Source organism: Ursus arctos, unplaced genomic scaffold (assembly GCF_023065955.2).
Source record: "Ursus arctos isolate Adak ecotype North America unplaced genomic scaffold, UrsArc2.0 scaffold_1, whole genome shotgun sequence".
NCBI lineage: Eukaryota > Metazoa > Chordata > Mammalia > Carnivora > Ursidae > Ursus > Ursus arctos.
Genome location: NW_026622763.1, coordinates 12,474,470 through 12,496,870, shown reverse-complemented (window position 1 = coordinate 12,496,870; position 22,401 = coordinate 12,474,470). Strand labels below are relative to the sequence as shown.

The window sequence follows — 22,401 nt, the reverse complement described above, 5'->3', positions numbered from 1 at the left end:
AATGAACAGAGCGGCATGAGCAATTACAACCATAAAACAGCTCTGGGCAGCGGCATCGCGCTCTCAGTGAGGATAAGCCTTGAAGATCTTGATAAAGTCATCAAACTGCCAGGCAAACAGGCCACACCAACTTCCATTTCCGCTACAAGTCCCCCGCTGTGTCTTCCTCCCCATCCCCTTGCCTGACTGGATTGTCATCATTATTTTGCTGAGATAATTGTGAAAAATGGCTTCTCATTGTTTTGATGTGCATTTTTTAATAAGGAGGGAGTGCGAGCTTCTTTTCATGTGTTTATTGACCATTTGCACTTCCTTCTTTGTACGCTGCCTATGGGTCCAGTCCCTCTTTTTTTTTCTAATTGAGTTATTATTCTTTTTCACTAATTTCTAAGAGCTCTTCCTATTGCCTGGCTATGAATATGTAAATATATTCCCTTGGTTTGTCCTTTTCCTTCGTTCCTTTTTTTTTTTTTTTTTTTTTTTTTTTTTTGCCATGGAGAACATTTTAATTTGACAAAGGCGTGAATGAGGTGCTCATCTTAGTTTGGCAGAGAGGAGAGGGGAGATCATTCCGTTGCACCTGACAGGAGCAAAGGCTCAGAGATAAGAAGGAACAAGGAAGATTAATATGACTGGAGCAGTTAGGGGAGAGAGGATTGATGAGGTGTGTGGTGTCAGGGTGGGGGCTGGGGGCGGGGGAGGCGGACAGGAAAGCGACGGGGAGGTGAAGACAGCCAGAAGCTGGATGGGGGATTGGGAGAATCCACTTTCTATAGGCAGTTTCCATAGGCAAGAGAATAATCTTTTTTTTTTTAATTCTTTATAGGGTGCCAGGTACTATGTTAGGTATTTAAAATACTTGATCCTATTCTATCTCCACAGCCCTGGGTGGTGGTGGTGGGGAACATTATTATGCCCGTTTAAAAACGAGAAATGAAGGTTTAAGAGAGGTTAGATAATCACCCACGTTCACATAGCCGGTAAAGTACGGAACATATCTGCCTGAAGTCCATGATCTCGGTCACTGAACTCAGGACAGTCCTGTGAGGCTTAAGTATCCCATTTACACAAGAGGGAACGGAATCTCGGAGAGGTTAATTAACTTGCTCAAAGTCACACAGCATATAGGTAGAGGAATTAGGATTTGAACTCAAGCCTGCTGTGCCCAAACACCTTGCTGTTCTCATTCCCTCCCTTTATCCAACCCCTGAGTGCAGAAGCCCCCAGAGATTTGGATTTAACTAGTCTGGCACGGGTCTGGGAACATCACTGAGATACCCCAGTGTGCAAATAGGTTGGGCACCCCCACCCTAGGACAGGAAGGCAAGGCTGCGGGAGAAGCACCAGCCTGTTGAATGCTGATCTGCAAACAGCAGCCTCCCTGGGGGACCTGAGCCATCGCCCACCACCCCAGTCAAGTCCATCCGTCCCACTGCAGCCCAACCAGGCCCACAGCAGTCAGGGTGAACACTGGACAGAGCACAGAATCTTTTATGTGGTTCAGTTTTTCATGACCCTTAGACTTAAAATCTCATTCATTGGTTATTATTAATTTGGGGCTGTGGGGAAGTAGCTTCCTTAGGCCTAGGCAAGCAGACCCCTGCCCTGGCCTTGTGCCTCGGGGGGCCCATTTGGCGTGCCTTGAAATGCTCTGAATCTCTTTTGGGTACCTGGGACCAGCTGGGGCTGGGAGTTCTGCTCAGGCAGGCACTCCAGGCCCAAGCCAGGGCCTGCATAGGTTCCAGCTTCCACAAACCCCCTCCTTGAAATGTTCTTAAGTCCCCTTTAGTACCTGAGACCCTCAGGGCTGGCAGAGCCCCTGTGTGGGGCACCCGTATTCTAGACCTAGACTGGCAGGAGCCTCCGGCTCTGTTTCTCCCCCTCCCCCACAGATGCTCTCAGACCCTCTACTCTTTTCATGGGGTCTGCAAAGCAGCTGAAGGAGCTTCAGGACCCATGCCCAAGGGATCATCCCAGGCCCTGCTGCCAGGCCATAGTTCTGGGAGAGTGGTCTGAGGAGCAGATGGCCACCACTGGCCGGTATGTTATTCCTTTCACTGGATGCATGAGCTGGGGCCCCTAGAATGTACTGGCATGCTGATGTGGGGTGACTCTCATTCATGCCAGACAGGATAAATCTGGGGGCCCTGAGCTACCCACAGTCCACCACAGAGCCTTGGTTTTGAGCCACCATTGTGGGCCCATGAGCTGGTTCTCTTCCACCATGGCGTGGCCTCAGCTCTGTGACACCCAAGGGCGGAGTGGGGGGGGGGGGCAGTGGTGGACCATCTTTACCCTGCTTGCCTCCCACCACTGGCACCACACCTCCTCCCCGGCTCCAAATCAGGCCGTTCCCAGGGGGTGGCCATGCCTGTCTCCTCAGAGGGCTTTGCAGAATGCTGTGACACAGTCTCTTGTGGCTAATGGCAGTGGGGACAGCATGCTCCCCCTGGCCCTCTAAAGACAGGTTAGAGAGGGGACATTCTTTGTGCAGATGCACCTGTCTGCCGGCTCCCAACCCCCCCCCGCCCCCTTGCCTATGGTGGTGTGAGAGCCATCGCATTCTAGGGGTACAGTCCTTACAGCCTGATGAGTTCAAGAGAAGAGGTGGGTGGAAGTCGTGTTGTAGGTTTGTGCAACAACATTCCAAGGGGCAAATTAAACATGACCGGAAAATGAATCACTGGTCCCATTTCCCCGCAGTCCCGGGGCACGTCTTGTACACGCGTGGTCCTCGGTAACAAAACACAACAGTGACCGGAGGTCCGTGAAATCGGTTCTCACGGACAGCACCTGGCTGATGCGGCTTCGTGAGCCCTGCTGGCCACCAGCGGTAAAGAGACGACGCTGGGGAATGGCACAGCCAGAGAGGCAAACACAGCTTCAGTGACTCACAGGCTCTGGAAAGCCACTGCATTGTGAGTTAAAATGGTGTTGCCACCTGTTTCTTGCAGTGGGAAATATGAAATTAGCCAGGAATGTGCTCTCGTCAATAAAGAATACAAAGCGATGCTTCCTGGACCTGAACGGGGAGAGGCAGTGCCGGGGCTCTCTGAAGAATCTTCGCAAGCGCTGATAGGCCAACAAACAATTAAGTTCCTCGTCTCTGCCCATTATTCTAAGACGTCATCAATAAATCATTAGACTCCACATGGATTTGATAACACATTTTTAATCAAATATTTTCCTGGGGTCCCATACACCCTAAGGATCGTTCTGTTCTTTGGGCTCGGCCCAGCTGTGAAAATGCACATATTTACTAATTTCTATAATTCATTTCATGCTTCCCATGTTCCCTGCACCATGCTAAACACATTGTTAGCATTCATTTCATTTCATCTTCACATCACCCTCTTTGAGGACGCTTCTCACATCAGTTTTCATTTTCTACCTGGGGAGTCTGAGGCTCAGAGACGTAGACTAACTTGCCGGAAGTCACACAGCTGAGGAGGTAGCCTAAGCAAGACCCAGGACCTGTGCGGCCACTGTCACACTCCCCCATCCTCAGCGGGACAGGTCTGTCATGTATCCACGGGGTTGGAGTGTCTGCAGCTGGGCAGACCCTCTTCCTCCAGCCACAACAAACACGGGGCGATTGCCTCCTACTCACCAAATATGCCAAAGCACTCTGTTAAGAAAGCTTCTCCAGTCTGGGCCAGCCCCGCCAGGCCCCAGATGGCTCACCTGGGCCCCAGAGAGGTGTGAGTGATGCACAGATAGACTGGACGGAGTTGGGTGGGGCTGTAGGAGCAGGACAGGGGCCAGGGAGGGGATCCAGGCACTGGCGGAGAAACAGGTGTTTGTTGAGGGCCTGGGAGGTACCCGGTGTCATATCAACTCTGCAGGGATCTCACTCTGACCAACGGACATGGAGGAACCCAAGGCCCAAATGCTGCAGTGTCACTGGCTGTATGTAGCAGAGCCAGGCCCAGTACTGAAGGTCGCTGTGCCCCAGGCAGGGTCCCAGGAGGGCAAGGGAGGAGCACAGAGGCAGGGCGGCGAGGGGAGAGGAACAGCAAGGGGACATCTGCAGCCGGGAGGGACTGTGGGCGGGATGGGGCCAGCAGCTCCGTTTATCTAGCAGGCCTTTGTTGGCCCCTCCTGTGCGCCAGCCTCGTGCTGGGCACTGGGGGTCACACATGAATAAGTAAGATGTGGCCTGGGTTCAGAGAAGGCCCAGTGGAGGGATGGAGAAGCTGGGTGAAGTCTGGGCAGCAATGGCAGAGACATGAGGAGTGCGGGGGGCGGGGTGCGATCCCAGGAAGGCGTGATAGGCGCTCCTGGCCCTCTGGCTTTGCAGAGAAGGCCCCCCTGCAGGCTCCTGAAGGAATTCCAGGAGGAAAGGCACAGCTGGGGGGAAGACAAATGTGCAAAGGCTTGGCAGTGGGCTACGGCACCTGCAGCACCAGGGGCGGTAGGCGTGGTCTGAGTGTAAGATGTGGGCGGTGGAGTATATGACCTGCCACCAGCCTCCAGAGCCTGCAAACACCCCTTCCCCCAGCTCCAACACCACCATCCCGTCTTCGGCTGGCACCCACTCTCACCCAGGCTCCCACAGGGCCCTTGCGGGCCTGTTGCTCTAGCCCTCAGCCACCTGCTGTCCTAATTGCTCTGCACGGTCGTCCGGTGGTGTGGCTGTGCCTCAACTTGGTCTCCCAAAGACATTCCCATCTCCCCGAGGAAGCTCATCTCCATCATCTTGTTCTCCAGAAACTCGGCAGCCCCTGGCCCAGGCCGGGGCCCAGGCGGGTGGGAGACTTCTGGCCAGTGGTGGATGGGCAGGCTGTGCTCATCAGGCCGCAGAGAAAGCACAAGGTCCCAGATGCAACCTGAACCTGGGCAGCACCTTCCAAGATGCCAGAGTGGCTGCACCCTTATGCTTGAGGGGACTGGTGGGGGGCGGGGGGTGGCTAAGACACCAGGTCCCGGATAATCAGTGAGGACCATCTCCCACCGGGGGGAGGGAGAATGGCAGAGACCGGGATGCAAAGCAAAAGGCCCCAAAGCAAGCAGGAAGCCTGGGTGCTCCAGAGGGGCCACCCAAGGGAGAGCCCATGGCTGTGGGGTCTTTAACCTTCTCACCAGCAGCGGGCAGATCCCTGGAGCATAGCAAGGGGTGGGCGATGGGAAGACAGAAGAAAAGGAGGACACGGTGTTGGGTGTTTCAGGGCACCCATGGTGGTGGTGGTGGGGCGTTGGGTTGCCTGTGTCTGCTTCCAGGTGAAGAGGACTGGCTGGGCAGGTTGGCTGTCCCATCAGGGCTCAGCTGGCAGGACTGCCAGCCACATATTCAGCCAGTATTTCTGGGGTGCCGAGCTGAACGACTGCGTGCAGAGCTGAACATGAAGTCGCTGTGTCCCACCCCCGGGTGGCTCACACCCTGTTTCTGCGGAAGACCACTGCCTCCCCTCCTCCCCTCCAGCTTGTTCCCTCCTGGCTTCTCTTGGCCAAAGAGGATAATAAAACGTGTTGGGTTTATTTATTTATTTATTTGAGAGAGAGAAAAGGAGAGACAGTATGAGTGGGGTGGTGGGGTCGCAGAGGGAGAGGAAGAAGCAGACTCCCCATTGAGCAGGGAGCCCCACATGGGACTCGATCCCAGGACCCTGAGATCACGACCTGAGCAGAAGGCAGACGCTTAACCGACTGAGCCACCCAGGGGCCCCTAAAATGCACTAGTTTTAAAAGCCCTCTCTCTTCTACCTCCTGACGAGCTGTAGGCTGTGAGTGAACAAGAGGGAGGGGGTCAAATATCCTGTTTAACGGGCAACTGGCTCCTAACAGATGGGTTTCGTTGGTCATAGAGACCAGAGCCCTGGAGTAAGATCTGTGATGGGTGCATCGCTCTGGCCCCCTCCAGACCCAGCAGCCGGCCAGTCCCGGGTCAGCAGTACCTGACTGGCCTCAGGTGAGCTCTAGACACTCACATGTGGAGACAATAACCTCACCCAACTAATAAGTCACCCTACATATATTTCAAATGTGTGTCAGTCTTCACAATTTCATAGATTTTTCTTTAAATTCTTTATGGCATGCCTGTGTTTTGTGGGTCGTTAAGGAAAGCTTGGTGGTCCTACAAGCTTCATTCATTCATTCATTCATTCATTCATTCATTCTCAATTACTGAGAGTTTGATCTGTGAATAACATATACTGAGGCTCTCTGGGAAGGTTCAAAAATTAACACACTTAATTCCTGCCCTTGGTAGATTCTCCGAAGTCGGGAATTATGTCTCATGTATCTCAAGGCACCTAGCACAGTGCCTGGCAGGTAGTAGGTGGACAATTGATGTAGAGTGAATGAAAGAATATTCTTAGAGGTGGCACCTGCAAGATGTCTTGGTTCGAAAGCCACTGGGCTCTGTTCCACATAAAGACCACCTAGGGTGACAGGAAAGATGTGGGTGAGACGTGTCTCAGCCCCTTTATCCCTGAACTGTTGAGATATCCATCTGCTCTTTCTGAAGCTTGCTAAACAGGCAGATCCCTGGGACCCACCCCAGGGAGTCTGACTGTCTAATGTTGAGGTCAAGCCTAGGAAGCTGCATTTTAGCACACTTTCCGGATTGATTCTTATGCTGGCGGTCATTAGATCACACATCTGAAAACAACAGAATGGCCCAACCCAAATCCAACCCCAGTGGTCCATATGGACACCTTTGCCTCCTTTTCACAATGTCACATGTAATGACCTTGATGGCTTTTGTCAGCCTAGCTTTCCTCTCTTCTGATCATACCCCACCACCCCAACACACACACACACACACACACACACACACACACACACACATACACACACACACACGTAGGCATACAAACACACACACTCCCTTGGAGTTCCAGCTCACCACCGGCTTGCCAATCACGTACCACCACGAAAGGTCCAGAGGATGGGCACATAATCCACTTTGCACAAATCAGAGCCAAATCTCAAGTGGCAATTCTCACTGCACTGATACTGAGTATCTGCACTGATAATGTGGGGATATTGACACTGAGTGGGCTTCCTTTTGTAAGAGTTGCCACTTGAGAGCCCATCATGCATAATGGATGCTATATAGCTATTCATTTCCCCCATTTTATTTTAATATCATCTAATTCTTCCTTGGGATCCAGCTGGACGCCTGGGACTTGCTTAGCTCTCTGCTTCCCATATTAAGCTGACAGTTCAGATGGGGGCCAGGACTTTGTCCCACACTCGGCAGATGCTCAGCCAATGAATGGACTGAGGGCAAGAGCCAGACTCCAGGAACCGTGGAGGTGGGGGCGTGCACTCTGCTTTGCCCTAGGCAGAGAGAGAGCGAGCAGAAAAGCAGAAAAGGTTTAAGTGTATGGAGCAGTGATTTTTTTTTTTTTTTTTTTTTTTTTTTTTTACTGCTGTCTCAATCTATCTGCCTATAGAATAAGATTTGCACAGTGGTGTTGGGGAGAGCTCAGCAGCTTGTGATTTAGGGATGTAAATTGCTTTTTAATTTGGAAGAAAAAACAGTTTGGTCTCGAGCAGGGTTCTCTGTAGATGTACGGCCCAGCCTGGTGAATTACTCTTCCGGCTACAGGGCATTGGTTAAAGACCCTGTGGTGTGCCCTATAATTCTGGGAGGGCTGTAATTGCTGCACTAACTCCTAAATTTCCCTCTGGCCAGAGTGCCGCAATCCATTCTCATTTAGCAAATCTGCTCGGGATTTATTATTTTCTTTTAGACTTACTCCAACCTTAAATTTTCCCCTTTCATAAAGTCCTTATTGTTCTCCTACATCCGTGCCCTGGGGCCACCCAAAGCTGCCCTTCAAGGACATAAGCTCCTGCCCTTGGCTCCTGGAGGCAGAGGGGTTAGTGTGTCCCGATAAACAGCCACCACCCAATAATCATGGGTCCAGGGCGCACAACATCCCTCATCTGTGCTAAGCAAGTGTGTTATATACATCTATAGACATTTTAATGTTCATATATATATAGAACATATATTTATCTCTATATATACACACATCCATACATATGCATTTATATGCATATATGTGTGTGTGTATCATTTTGTAGGTAGAGGCAGAATTATCTCCCACTTGGCAGATGGGGAAATCGAGGTTCACAATAATGAAGTAAATTTTTTTGGTCACCTACCTGCTAAGTGACTGAGCCAGGTGTGGAAAGTTCATTTAAGTTAAAAACTGCTATAATCACTGTGCTTACCTCTCTCCCTAGTAAGTAAAGCAGAGCCTGGCTAAAAACAGATCCTTGTGGTAGACCGCAGGAGACCTTTCCACTCATCAACACTCTTTGGGGGCATGTCTTCGGCACCCCCACAAATCTTCCTCCTGCCGTGCAGCCCACATGCTTCTGTGTTATGGACTAGGCTCTCCTGAGAGACTGAGAAATGCTTTCCAGAAGTTCAGGCACCCTCATCAGCCAGACTCTTTGCAAACACAATTACCTGTATCTAGCGTACTTCGTGAGCCCTCACTGGGCTCTTCCGTAAGTGCTTTCTTCCTTAAGCACTTACAAACAGACTGCTTGCTCAACACTGGACTTGGTGGGTTTTCCAGGCATTAACACTAAGGTCAATGGCCTTCAGCTTCATATTTGGAAATGGACTTCGTTCTGCACATCAGCACTGTCCTTGTTAGTGGGAGCACTCTCTCTCTCTCTCTCTCTGTCTCCCTCTCTCCCTCTCCCTTTCTCTTATCCTTTCTGTCTTGAGAGATTCCAGACAGTGGATTCTTTGAGGTCATATTATCAAGTTCTTTTCTGTTTGAAATACAGTTTTGTGAGCCCAGGACTTGAATGATTTCAATGTCTGGAAGGCTCTGGCAGGGCTGGCCTGCAGGTGAGCTCCTCCCCACCTCTCCACCCCCTCATAGCTGGCTGTACCCTCTCCATCTCTCCACTTTCCCTAGGCTTCCGCTCCTGCATCAAGCCCTCCATCCTTCCAACTCCTGTGAAAACCCCCAGGAAAACAGTGAAAGAGGCATGGGTGATGGTGCGTTCCCTCTGCGCCCTGTGACCAGCGCAGCCTGTCACATACCTGCCTCCCCTGCCAGCTCGGGAAACCTGACACCTGCGGCAGAGAACCCCAGCAGTCCCCTGAAACAGCACCCAATTCATTTCTTCCCAGGTCTAAGAGAAATGAAAAAAGGAATTAATTTTCTCTTGTCCTTGACTTTTTTTCTTCCGAACCTCAGCTCATTTGGTATTCGAGCTTCCCTGACACTACTCCTACCGCCCCAGACCGTGCTTTAGCATTTGTCCTTGGCTGCGACCCTGCCTTTTGTCTGTCTCCTTCCAACATCTGCGCTCAGACAGAGCTCCCCATGCACCCACAGGCTCTGCCTTCCACACCTCTTGTGGTCCTTCTTCCTTCCTCTCGGTGGAGATGGCACAGTTGGGACTGTTGGCAGGGTTGAGCACTTGCCCCAGCTGTAGGTGCTAGACCAGCCCTTCCCAGGGGGTTACCAACTCCTGGCTCCCCACAATAGGGATACTTCAATTAACACGTCAATTTCCATAAAATAACTCACAAGCCTATATATATATATCTATATAGATATATATAGATATATATATATAGGCTATATATATATATATATATATCTATATAGATATATATATAGGCTTGTGAGTTATTTTTTTAGACAGCTTTTTTGATCTCAGTAAAGAGCATCTATGTTTCAGCCTCATGAATATGTTTGAATTTCAAAGGGCCTGGATCATAGAGAGATCTGCAACCAGGGATTCAGGCTGAGTAAACATTTCCACCTGCTCACACTCATGTATAAGACATAAGGCTTTACTTAAATACATAAACACTGATCTCTTTGGATGAAAGTATATACAGAGAACACTGTCTCTGGGAGCTTGCTAATTTTTCCTTTCAGAGATCCCCAGGGGTCCTAGCCTAGGGATGAGCATGCAATTAAGGACCAGTCTGGTGACTCATTAAACTTCTTCTTCACCTCTAAAAGGAGTACATTCATTTCTCTTTTGCCTCCAGCCCAGTACCTACTGGGTTCACTGGCTGCTGAGTTAGCGTGTTGATTTCAGCTACTCAACGAACAAAATATTTTACGTGGTTCTCATGGGCGAGGTGAGAAAGGCAGGGAGGAAGGGACTTCAAGGAAAAGGTAGCCTGTCTGTAAGGTAGCCCCCTTCCTCTCCACTATCAGCTCTCATCAATTTTACTCTCCCAGGTCAAAAAGCAGCTGAGACCTGTGGTGGCCTGTGAAAAGCCCTGGGCACTGTGGGGATCATGGTCAAGGAAACTGGTATAGGACTTTCTCCTCCAGGATAAAGGATGATGAGGACGGCAGGCATCATAAAGCAGCAGGCCATGACAGGAGCTACAGAAATCCATCCCCCAGGGGACCAGGGGGTATGCCACCCCTCCCTTCCCCTTGCTCCCATCTTCCTGGTCAAGAGAGAGCTGAATAGAGGCGCCTGGGTGGCACAGCGGTTGGGCGTCTGCCTTCGGCTCAGGGTGTGATCCCAGCGTTATGGGATCGAGCCCCGCATCAGGCTCCTCCACTATGAGCCTGCTTCTTCCTCTCCCACTCCCCCTGCTTGTGTTCCCTCTCTCGCTGGCTGTCTCTATCTGTGTTAAATAAATAAATAAAATCTTAAAAAAAAAAGAGAGAGAGAGCTGAATAAGTGGACTGAGTTCTCCATTCTCTGGTGGCTGAGAGAAAAGGAGGGATCAGGAGATGTCTTCCATGCACCTCAAAGGGATGGTCACCTTGCTTGCTGCAGCAACTGTCACCCACAGTGAGGGGACTACTCACCAGCCACCAATTTAGAACTTGTGATATTCCAGTAAAAGATAGAAACTGGGCGGGGGGGGGGGGGACACAAAGAAAAATAATGGCGCATCGGTAGTAGATGCTATAGTGTGTCACCTAGACTCCCCTATAAGAATGAAGATCTTCTGCCCTCCCTCCCTCTTCCTTCTTGAACTTCTGAGAGACATGTAGGCAGACAACACTCAACTGCGAGACGGCCCTCTTCAGGAATTGCCTTGGCATATCCAAGGTCATACGCACTTTCCAGAACAGATAACACTGAATACCTGATGGGGTACAGATGTATAAAATTTCACCCCCTCGCCTCAGCTCTGGACAACCCTGAAGGGCCATACTTCAGAGCTCTTCATTAAATCAAGCTTTGTGGAGACTGCCCATCAAAATTCAGCTTCTCCTCTTCCCAATCCTGCTTTCTTCCCTCTTCTCTGGGGATGAGCCCAAGAGAACTCCCCTAATAGACCTGCAGGCTGCTCTCCATCTCGGTGTCCTTGCTGGGGAATCCCTCCTGTGCCTCCATTAAGGGGTCCCAGAGAGGATGGCCTATCAGAAAAAAAATGCATACCCACCCAAAGAGTGCTCCTTTCTTGATCCCTAAATGTTGGATAAAAACCCAGCTGTAGTCTCATTGTACCTTGGTTATTTACTAAATGGTATATCTCTAATCATTTTCTGTTTTTTTCCTTTCCTTTTCTCTTTACTTTTCTTTTTTTGTTGTTGTTGTTGTTGAAAAGACTGATAACTTAGCAGAAGATGTTGCCTGAAAAAACGTTTTTTTAAGTTTTTATTTAAATTCCAGTTAGTTAACATAAAGTGTAATATTAATTTCAGGTGTATAATCTAATCACTTTCTTCTATGATAATTGCTCTTTTCAAGTGTTCCATTTCTTCTGTGGTCAGTTTTGAAAATTTATTTGCCATGAAATGATTCATTTCTTCTAGATTTTACAAATCATTGCTCAAAAGTTACACATATTATTTCTCTTGTATTTTAATTTCTCTTGGCTATGTCAGCTTTCAAATTCCTTATCTCTGAGACTAAACAGAAAAACAGAGCACTTCTTGGCAATCAAAAGCAGCAAATGCACACAAAAAGACTTTCTGAAGCTGAAATGTGGTTTTTCCAACTTTCCAATGTGGCAAGCAAAAGAAGGGAAAAGATAGCACTGTTGAAACATGAATTAATGGCCTTGAGAGTCAAGGGAAAATATTATACAGTAATGCACAGAGCAAACTATTAAAAGATGAAAATCATTAAGGAAAAAACTAAAGAGCTGGAGGATGGAACCAGGAAGCCTGACATGCAAGTGTTGGGGACCTAGAAAAAAACAAAAAGGGATCACATAGCAAAAAAATAATCATTAAATAAAAAACAGGAGAAAATTCCTGGATGGAGAATACTGGGTTCTCTGGAAATGTGAAACATATAAATCTTAAATTCAGAATCTGTAAACTGAAGGGAGACATTTCAAGGGAAATTCTCACAACATCTAGACCTAAAAACATTTAACTATCTGAGCTACACTAGGTCAGCAGGGGCAGTGGGTGGGGACAGAAGTGAGAGACATTCCAAATATCTCTTCTAGGATTGGGAGAGGGGAAGCTGAAGGGGAAGGAGAAATGGGTCAGGGGTAAGTGAAGGTATTCTAACGGTTTTATCTCATAGGGTAACAAAAAGGGGAAGGCAATGTGAAAATAGAATGTCTGGCTTGGTAAAATAGTATCTTGCTAATAATAATAATAATAATACAAAAATAAGTGATTATGAGTACAAGGAAAGTTTCAGAAAATGTTAATAGAATGTAACAGTTTTATTAGGATGTATAAATTAACAAGGGGAAAAATAAGATGAGTAACAATTTGATCAAACCATTAAATATAGAAAAAGAAAAAACAATGTAAGATAAATCACAACTATAAAACAATATGAAAGGGAAGAAGAAAAAGCAGGAATATAAGCTTTTAAATCATTTGGAAATAAACTGAATTATGTCCTTAGAAGACAGAGCTTATCAGAGAGGGTTAAGAGCCAAAAATATTTATACACTGCTTAAATAAATACAGTTAAAAGAAATTGACAATTAAAGATTCAAATGAAAGGAATGGGAAGAAGAATGCCAGACAAATGCAAACGAATAAAAGGCAAGAGTGGCAACAATATTCAATATGAGACAAAGTAGAATTTAAAGTTAAACACTAAACAGGACAAAAAAGGGATGCTGCATTAGAAATGGCTACAGACTTAATATCAAGTGTTCTTTAAGCATGTATTGATGGGATCACATAATTTTTCTATTCATGTATTGATACACTGGATAATGTTAATAAATTTCCAGATATGGAGCTAGTCTGCATTCCCTGAATAAACCCTACTTCAACACAAGTGGTGAATATGAAGATATTTCATATATTGTATGAGTAAAATAATGTGTCAGATAACCATGTAAAGCTAAGCTATTAGAAATGTTGTAAGGACTTGATTTTTAAAATTATACACAGGGACGGCTGTGTGGCTCAGTCAGTTAAGCAGCGGGCTCTTGGTTTTGGCTCAGGTAGTGATCTCAGGGAGGTGAGATCATGAGATCAAGCCCCATGTGAGGTTCTGTGCAGGCCTGGAGTCTGCTTGTCCCTCCCCATCTGCCTCCCTCCACCCCTCTGCATGCACCCACTCACTCTTTCTCTTTCTCTCGCTCTCAAATAAATAAATAAATAAAATCTTTAAAAAGATAAAATTATGCACAAAGATTTCAGTACAATCCCATTAGAATATTTCATACCTAACAAATTAAATTAAATATGGACATGGATACTTTTAAAAACTCAATAATCTTGACTATATAAAATTTATAATTGCTTTGAATAAAGAATATACTTATTCTATGTCCACAAACTATATAAAATATTGATCATGTTCTTTCCCCAAAAGAAAAATTTTGAATATTCTAACAAGTAGAGATTATACAGCTGTAAAATAGAGGCCACATTCTTTAATCATATCCTAATAAAATTAGAGTATATAATAAAAAATGGCCAAAATCTTAACTACTTAGAAATTAAAACATATAATCTTAGAAAATCCTTGGATTGAGAGAGAAATTGAAAGGGATACTACAACTTCTAAAGAAGTCAATTAAAAGAACACTTTATACATAACCCATGGGTCAGAAAAAAAATATTAATACAAATTAATAGTCTTAAATGCCTTAATAACTTAAAATCAACATCCAGACAGTTCAGAATTCAAGAAATTAAAACCGATAAACAAAAGACATTTTTAAAAAACTAGAATAGGAAACCCGCCAAGACAAAAGTTGAAACCAAAGAAATAGGAAAACATTTCAAATGAGAATGAAAATAAATCTAAAGTCAAATACTTGGAAAACAACAATAACATGAAATATGTCTTCACAAATTTGATTAAGGAAGAAAGAGATAAGTAACGTGAAAGTAAGCAAAAACACAAATGCAAGAGAAATTAAAATACAAGAAATTAATATATGCAACTTTTTGGCAATGATTTAAAAATTTAGAAGAAATGGGATGATTTTCTAGAAATTGCAAATTACCAAAATTGACACCAGAGGAAGCAAAACACTTGAACAGCAATTATGGTAGAAGAATCACAAACGTGAGAACCATGACTTAGTAAATAATCAGGACCCAATAAGGTCACAGCTGATTTTTATCTGATACTGACACACCAGGTCAGTGTCAGATAACCTGGCCCTATGAAAAGATGGAGAGCTCTCTTGATTTATTTTATGAAGACAGCATAATTTTAATATCAAAAACCAAAAAGGAGATTATTTTTTAAAAGGCATAGGCCAATCTCACATATGTCTACAGATAGGAACAATCAATCTAAACTGTTAGTGAGTAGCTTCTAATGATGCTTCAAAAGAAAAATAGGCTAAACTGAAGTAGGGTTTATTCAGGGAATGCAGACTAGCTCCATATATGGAAATTTATTAACATTATCCAGTGTATCAATACATCAACAGAAAAATTATGTGATCCCATCAGTAAATGATTAAAGAACACTTGAAATGAAGTCTGTGGCCATTTCTAATTAAAACCTAAGTAAAATAGTAAAAGAAATTACTGAAATATGAATATAATAATGACTTAATTATAATAAATGTAACAAAGAATTAAATATTAGGTTACACAAATATAACAAAAAATAGAAGCAATTATTACTCTAAATGCCAAACGCCTAAAAATATTTAGATTAGAAGTCAGTAACTAGACAGAGATAATTACTCAAGTATTTCGTTCTGGTAAATGAAATGAGCCAAGAAGTGCTATAAACATTAGAAAAGATAAGATAAAATGCCCTTTTTTTATGCTGAGGGGATTATTGAATTTCTAGAAAATTCAAGAGACTCTAATTAGAAAAACTTATACACCAAAGCGTATAAGAGAATTTGGCAAGGTAGCAGGATGTAAGGTAAATATACAAAACTCAATGACTTCTATTCCAGCAATGTATATGACAAATGAAAATGAAATAAAGTGTTCCATACACAAACTAGAAAATGCTAAGGAATGAAGGTAGTAAGAAAGGCACAAGACCCACATGAAGCAAATTATAAGATTTTATCAAAGAATATAAAGTAAGATCTGGACAAATGGAAACAGATAAATTACTTTCAGATGGAGAGACTTGGTATCATGCCAACTTGATTTTCCCAGAATTGGTATCTGTAAATATAGTGTGATTTCCATTTGAATCCTAATAGGATTATTTGAACTTGATAAAATGATCTTATGCTTTATATTTTTAAAAAATGCCTGTGGGGTGCCTGAGTGGCTCAGATGGTTAAGCATCTACCTTCAGCTCAGGTCATGATCTTCAGGTCCTGCCTCGGATTCAGCCCTGCATCGGGCTCCCGGCTCAGCAGGGAGTCTGCTTCTCCCTCTCCCTCTGCCTCTCCCCCTGCTCATGCTCTCTCTCTGTATCTTTCTGTCTCAAATCAATAAATAAAATCTTTCTAAAAATAATAAATAAATAAATAAATAAATATGTCTGAGACTAGAAAATATATATATTTAATATATTTTTTAAAAAAAGAGTGAGCATTTACCTTGCCAAGTATCACAATATGCTACAAAGTCCCTATAAACAAATAATATGTTCTTCCCATAAATGTAAATAAATAGGTCTGTGAAACAGAATAGAAAATCCAGAAATAGATTATAAAATAAGTGAGAAATAAAACAGTAAATCTGGTATTTCAATTCGTGAGAAACAAAAACATTAATTTCAGATGACTTAATGATTTAAAATGTGGAAAAAATAAAAATTACATCCAAGAGCCTACATCTTTAATCTAGAGACAAGGACACCATCCAAATTGATGCTAGAAAACCAGAAGTTTTTTTAAAGATTTATTTACTTATTTTAGAGAGAAAGAGAGCAGGAGCAGGAAGGGCAGAGGGAGAGGGAGAGAGAATCTCAAGTAGGCTCCATGCTAAGAACACAGCTGGACGTGGGGCTCAATCTCACAACCCTGAGATCACTACCTGAGCTGAAACCAAGAGTTGAAGACTCAACTGACTGCACCACCCAGGTGCCCCTAGAAAACCAGAAGTTTTAAAAGCAGAGCAGAGCAATTAAGAACTTACGTATAGCGAGAGATACTAAAAATTAAGTCAGTACACACAAATGGATTTGGGAAAATATTTGCAATGCAATAGATAGGGTTAAATCTATAATATATAAAGAGTTTACACAAATTGACAAGAATTGGACAAACAACTGATAGAAAAATAGGTAAAGAAACTAAGAAGATAATAATCTGCAAGAGAGCAGATTTAAATAATCAACAAACATTAAAAATATGTAAATTCTGAAGTAGTCAGGGAAATGTAAATTAAAGTAACAATGGTGATGTATAGCATGGTGACTATAGATAATAAGATCATACTGCATATTTGAAAGTTGCTTAAAGAGTAAATCGTACAAGTTCTCATCACACATACAAAATTTTGTAACTGTATATGATGACCAATGTTAACTAGACTTATTGTGGTGATCATTTTGCAATATATACAAATATTAAATCATTATGTTGTACACTTGAGACTAATATAATGTTATATGTCAATTATACTTCAGTTAAAGAAGTAAAAATGAGCAGTCACTTTATAACTATCAGGTATGCAAAAATTAGAACACTGGAAATGCCGTCTGCTGGTTTCTATATGGAAATATAATTTATGACAGCCATTTTGGAAAGTGATCTGGCAGCATCTATTAAAATTAAGATATTAAAATTAAGAGCACTCTCATTTCTCAGTGTTTATCTCATAAAAATAAAAGCACCTGTATGTATGGACATATATATAAGAATATTTATTGCTTGACAGAAAAAAAAATTCCTATCAATTAGGAATAGATGAATAAATTATGGCACATTTTTCATATGACAGCCTATTATGCAAGCATTTAACAGGGTGCATTAGAGCTATGACAGGTGACCTATGAGTTGGAGCTCCAAGTTGGAGTGATTTTCATGAGTGAAAATCATTTTTTTTTTTGGTGAAAAAATTTATATTTAGAGTTAGCCAGCTGGACTCAGTTTAGATGATCCCAATTTTGTTGGCGACATCCAATGCATCATAGTCAGAAGCCAGTCGAACGTTTACCTTCTTCTCCCCATCAGGCCTGATCGAGGTGTTGACCGTGGCCATGTCAATGTCGTAGAGCCTCTTCACAACCTGTTTGATCTGGTGCTTGTTGGCCTTGGCCTCCACAATGAACACAAGTGTGCTGTTGTCTTCTATCTTCTTCCTGGCTGACTCAGTCATGAGCGGAACTTGACGATGATGATATAGGGATCAAGCTTGTTTCTCCTGGGGGCGCTCTTCCGAGGATATTTGGGCTGCCTTCAAAGACGCAGTGTCTTGGGTCGTTGGAATGTAGGTGACGTGCAGATCTTTTTTTTTTTGTGACCGTGGATGCCTTTCAGCACCACTTTCTTGGCCTTCGAAGCCTTTGCTTTGGCTTTGGCTTTGGGAGGAGCGAGGGCTTCCTTCTTCACCTCTGGTGCCATCTTTGTGAAAGGGATTCTTGAGTTACTATTGACAAAAAAAATAAGATAAAGTATGTAAGATTAGTGTAGAACATTGACCAAAAAACCCAATAATGTATATATATATGGTGATATATGTGTCTATGAAACCATTATATTTATGCATGCATGTAAAATTATCAGTGTGCATATAAAAAATTTATCACCAAGTATTATAAAATATAAAGGTGTGGGAGTGTGCATGGGAGCGAAAGATGACTTTTGAACTGGCTGAACAACCAAGGGTTGATGCACATATTAGAATTATTTTGGGAGGAAGATCGAGAACTGTGCTCTTGCTCTGGTTCTAGTTCTTGTCACCATCTTGGTCATGACATTGGAAAGATACAGAAACTATGTTGGTTACACTTGCAGATAAAGGAAAGAAAGATGAGATAGCTATTATGTTTGATGACAGAAATAAGATTCAAAACAAGCCAGAAGATTTAGCCCAGAGCTATAAAATGAACATTAATCATGGTAAATATGAAGTCCTGCATCTAGGTTTGACTATATCCATTTCCTTAAACTCTCGGTGTGGTAATTATCAGTTTCTGGTCTATGAGTTCCATGAAGTTATTGACTCTGTCTTATTTATCTTCAAGTCCCCACTACTGACTACCCAGCATAGTGCCTGCCCCATAACTGCACAGGACAGAGCCTGGATAGGGTCTGGGGGGCCAGGGGAGATGAGATATGAGGCTACCCTGCACAGGGGGAAGGCAGGACACACACGAGGGGCACCTGCTGTTGTCAGACTCCACGCGGGCGCATTTTAACCTCCTAAGATCCCTGGAGAGTGAGTAATATTGATACACTTTACAGATTAGAAAGTTAAGGGTAAACTAGTTATGTTACTTGTCCCAAATTACAAAGTACTAAAAAGGAAAAACGGGGATTTGAACCCCAGGTTTGCCTGATTTCAAAATCTCCCCCCCCCAAAACTGGTAGGAGAGCAAATGTTATTTTAAAATCATGGGCACTTAGAGGTGGGAAATCATGGGGGCGAGAAGTCAGGGTGCAGCTGGGGGGAGGTGCTTGAGCTCTGGGTACCACTCAGCTACTCGCTGCCACCACCACCGCCATCTTTAACCAGACCAGCTTTGCTTTATTCTTTTTTGCTTTGTACTTCATGAGAATTGTTGTTTTATTCTTTGTAAGATTCCATTTGAATAAAGAATTCCCTGACTGGAAGGGAAAAAAAAAGAGCTTAAAACCAATGATCTCACGCATCCCTGGGTTGATCTTGATTACATACAAGAGACAAATGGAATTCCAAGAAGAGAGCAAATTGGTTGAATTCTCGAGGCCCAGCCAGGGCTGGCCCCAGACCACCAGCAGCCTGGGTTTCTCCTGTGCCCCCCCTGGGTGGAAGATGGGGGTGGGGGCTGTTTTCAGGTGGAAACATCCACAGGGCCGCTACCTCTCCCCTCCTCGGCCCAGACTTGCCCAATCACCACTCCTATTACCCACATGGCTGCTTTTTTCTGTCCGTCCTCTGGGGGAGGGTCAGGGGCTTGCCATCAGGGGTCTGTCAATCTTTCTCTGAGTGCATCCACTTTTCCAGAAGGCCATGCTCCCCCCAGATGCTTAAAAGTCCATTTGGGGCCCCCTGTGGGGTGCCTGAGACTGCCCCACACCAGGAATTGCTTCTTGGTTGCTTTCCTGCCTGTGCCTGCTTGACTAAGCAGGGCTGGGTCAGTGCCATTCACCCCCTTTCCCTCCCTCCAGGAGGCTGGCCTGGTGACCCAGGCAGGCCCTCTCCCCTCAAGCCACTGAGAAACATCACCAGCTCTGTCTCAACCACTGCATTGTCTCCCTGCACTTCAGGAAGTGGACAGCCTCAGACACTGAGAAGGACCCCAGGTTTGATGACAGTGGGCAATTGTGGGGGCCTGCTCCCTGACAGTAGTTCCATCCAGGGGGAATTGTTGGAGTAGAGCTACTTTCAAATAGGAAATATAGTATTAGCAACTCTAGTCACCGGGCTGTACACACATCCCCATGATTTGTTTATTTTATAACTGGAAATTTGTACTCACTGATCTTTTTTGGTCATTTTCAATTATACATTTGATTTTACTTACTTATTTTTTTTAAGATTTTATTTATTTATTTGACAGAGAGACAGACAGCCAGCGAGAGACGGAACACAAGCAGAGGGAGTGGGAGCAAAAGAAGCAGGCTCCCAGCGGAGGAGCCCGATGCGGGGCTCTATCCCAGGACTCTGGGATCACGCCCTGAGCCGAAGGCAGACACTTGACTGAGCCACCCAGGTGCCCCTCAATTATACATTTTAGATAGAAGTTTACCAGTAGAACTTTCTGTTTCTGTGATGGTGAAAATGCCCTGCATTTGTGCTAATCAATATGGTAACTGCTGGCCGCACGTAGCTTTGAGTGGTTGAAACGTGATCAGTCCAACTGGGGAACTGAAGTTTTAATTTAATTTAACTTTAATTAACTTAAATTTAAATACCCACATGTGTCTAGCGGCTGCAGCACAGAACTAACTGGATTGGTTTCAAACAGATAAAACGGTATTATTTCTTTATACAAATGTTCATAGCAGTGTTATTTATAAAAGCCACAAGGTAGAAACAACCCAAGCTTCATTAACAGCTTAATGGATAAGTAAAATTTGCTTTATCCACACAATGGAATAGTATTCAACCATAAAAAGGAAGGAACTACTGACATGGATGAACCTGGAAAACATTACGTTAAGTGAAGGAGGCCAGACACAATAAGGCCATATATTGTATGATTCTGTTCATAGGAAATATTCAGACTAGACAAACCCATAGAGACAGGAAGCAGATTAATGGCAGCCAGGGCCTGGGGCACATGGGAAGGAATGGAGAGTGACCGTTGATGTTTTTCCTTTTGGGCTGATGAAAATGTTTTACACCTAGTGGTCATGGCTGCCTAGCATTGTGACTGTACTAAATGTCACTAATGGTAAATTTTACATTATATGTATTTTACCACAATAAAGCAAAACAAAATGAAAACAAAGCAGAGATGGTATTATCTCTTATTCCGTTGGGAAAGGGGGTGAAGTCCTCTGGCCTCAGTGGAACTCCAGCCCCCAAGGCATACTCAGCCTCTTGCTGCTTCCTTCCCCCACCCCAAGGGCAGAAGACACCACCCAGGGTGACAGCTGAGCTGCTATCTCCGAAGGGACCAGAAAAGAGCCACACAGTGACAGAGTGGGGAACAAGCCACCAGTTAAGGTTCTCCTAGTCCTCCCAGGGGCACTGGGGAGCATCCTGGACAGGAGGGTGTGACATGGCCCCCCTGAGCCTCTAAGACTTGGCAGCCCCGCCCCTGGGAGCTTGTGCTCCCATGCAGGACACTGAGGACTGATGATTAACAGTCCCTTCCGTGGGCCCAGCCCCCATCAAGGCAAAGTGTGCGCCTATTAATCAGGCAGGAGTGCTCTTTGCTCAGACACGCGTTTGGTGGAGCAGGCCCCCAACATTCATCGAGGATGCTGTGTGGAGCTCTTAACCTTTCCCTGAAGTCTGCTGGGAGCCCCGCCTCCCTTCACACACAAGGAGCTGGCCAAAAGGACAAGGCACCGTAATTTAACTGGGGGTGCCACTCAGGAAGTGGTGTGCCTTCAGAAATGACTCAGGCATGAGACCACGCTCCTGACTTCCAAAATCAATATTCGCTGTCCAGGTGGCACTTGAGACTGCTGTGGGGGAGATCCCCTCCCTGCCTGCCAAATGAAATAAATTGTGAAGTCACCTGGTCACAAGAGAAAAATGACCCCTGACCAGGGAAAACGCGGTCTTTGAAGGAAGCACAGAAAACTCAACACTGAGAGTCCTCTGTGCTGCTACCCAGCGCTGTGTCCCCAGGCTGCCACGTGATCTTTCCATTTCCAAGTCTGTTGAAAGGGGCCAGTGAGCCTGTCCTGCTACACTCAAGGGCTTACAAGAGGACAGGCTTCTGAAGTCAGACAGACCTGAGCTCAAATTTTATCTCTGGCACCTATGAGCTGTGTAACCTGGGATAAGTTGTTCAGTCTTCCTAAGTCTGCTTGCTCACCTGTAACATGGGTAGAAGAAAGTCTACTTGACAAGGTTGTCATGGGAATCAAGTGGCATAATGGCTTGTGAAGCCATTAGCGTTATGCTTGGCCCCTAAAGAAGTGCTCAATAAATAACACCTATTATTTTAATTATATATACTGTCAAATACGGCTCTAGATGGGGAAGCAATTTCAAAATATGTGGTCTATTTTGCTAGGGTGACAAGGTCTCGGAAGCACTACAGAGAAGCAGAAGAGTTGGGAATGAGCCTTGGGGCGCTACCACTGGCAAGTGGGACAAAGTCCTACTATGTTTTATCTTGTGTCCCATCTTGGGTTCTCAAAATGGGTCCCGATTGCTCAAGAAATGGACCCTTAGTCACCCAGAAAATTCTCACTGTGGGTCCTTCTTACAGATTGAATGTTTGCGCCTTCCGATATTCATATGGAGAAAACCACCCCCCATCGAAGGGGATGGTGTTCAGAAGGGGGACCTGGGG

At 44.7% G+C, this 22,401-nt stretch overlaps 1 pseudogene; it reads right to left on the bottom strand.

Moving 5' to 3' along the window:
* Positions 1-17,369: 17,369 nt before the first annotated feature.
* LOC113263341 (60S ribosomal protein L23a-like) lies at positions 17,370-17,842 on the bottom strand (annotated as a pseudogene).
* Positions 17,843-22,401: the final 4,559 nt, after the last annotated feature.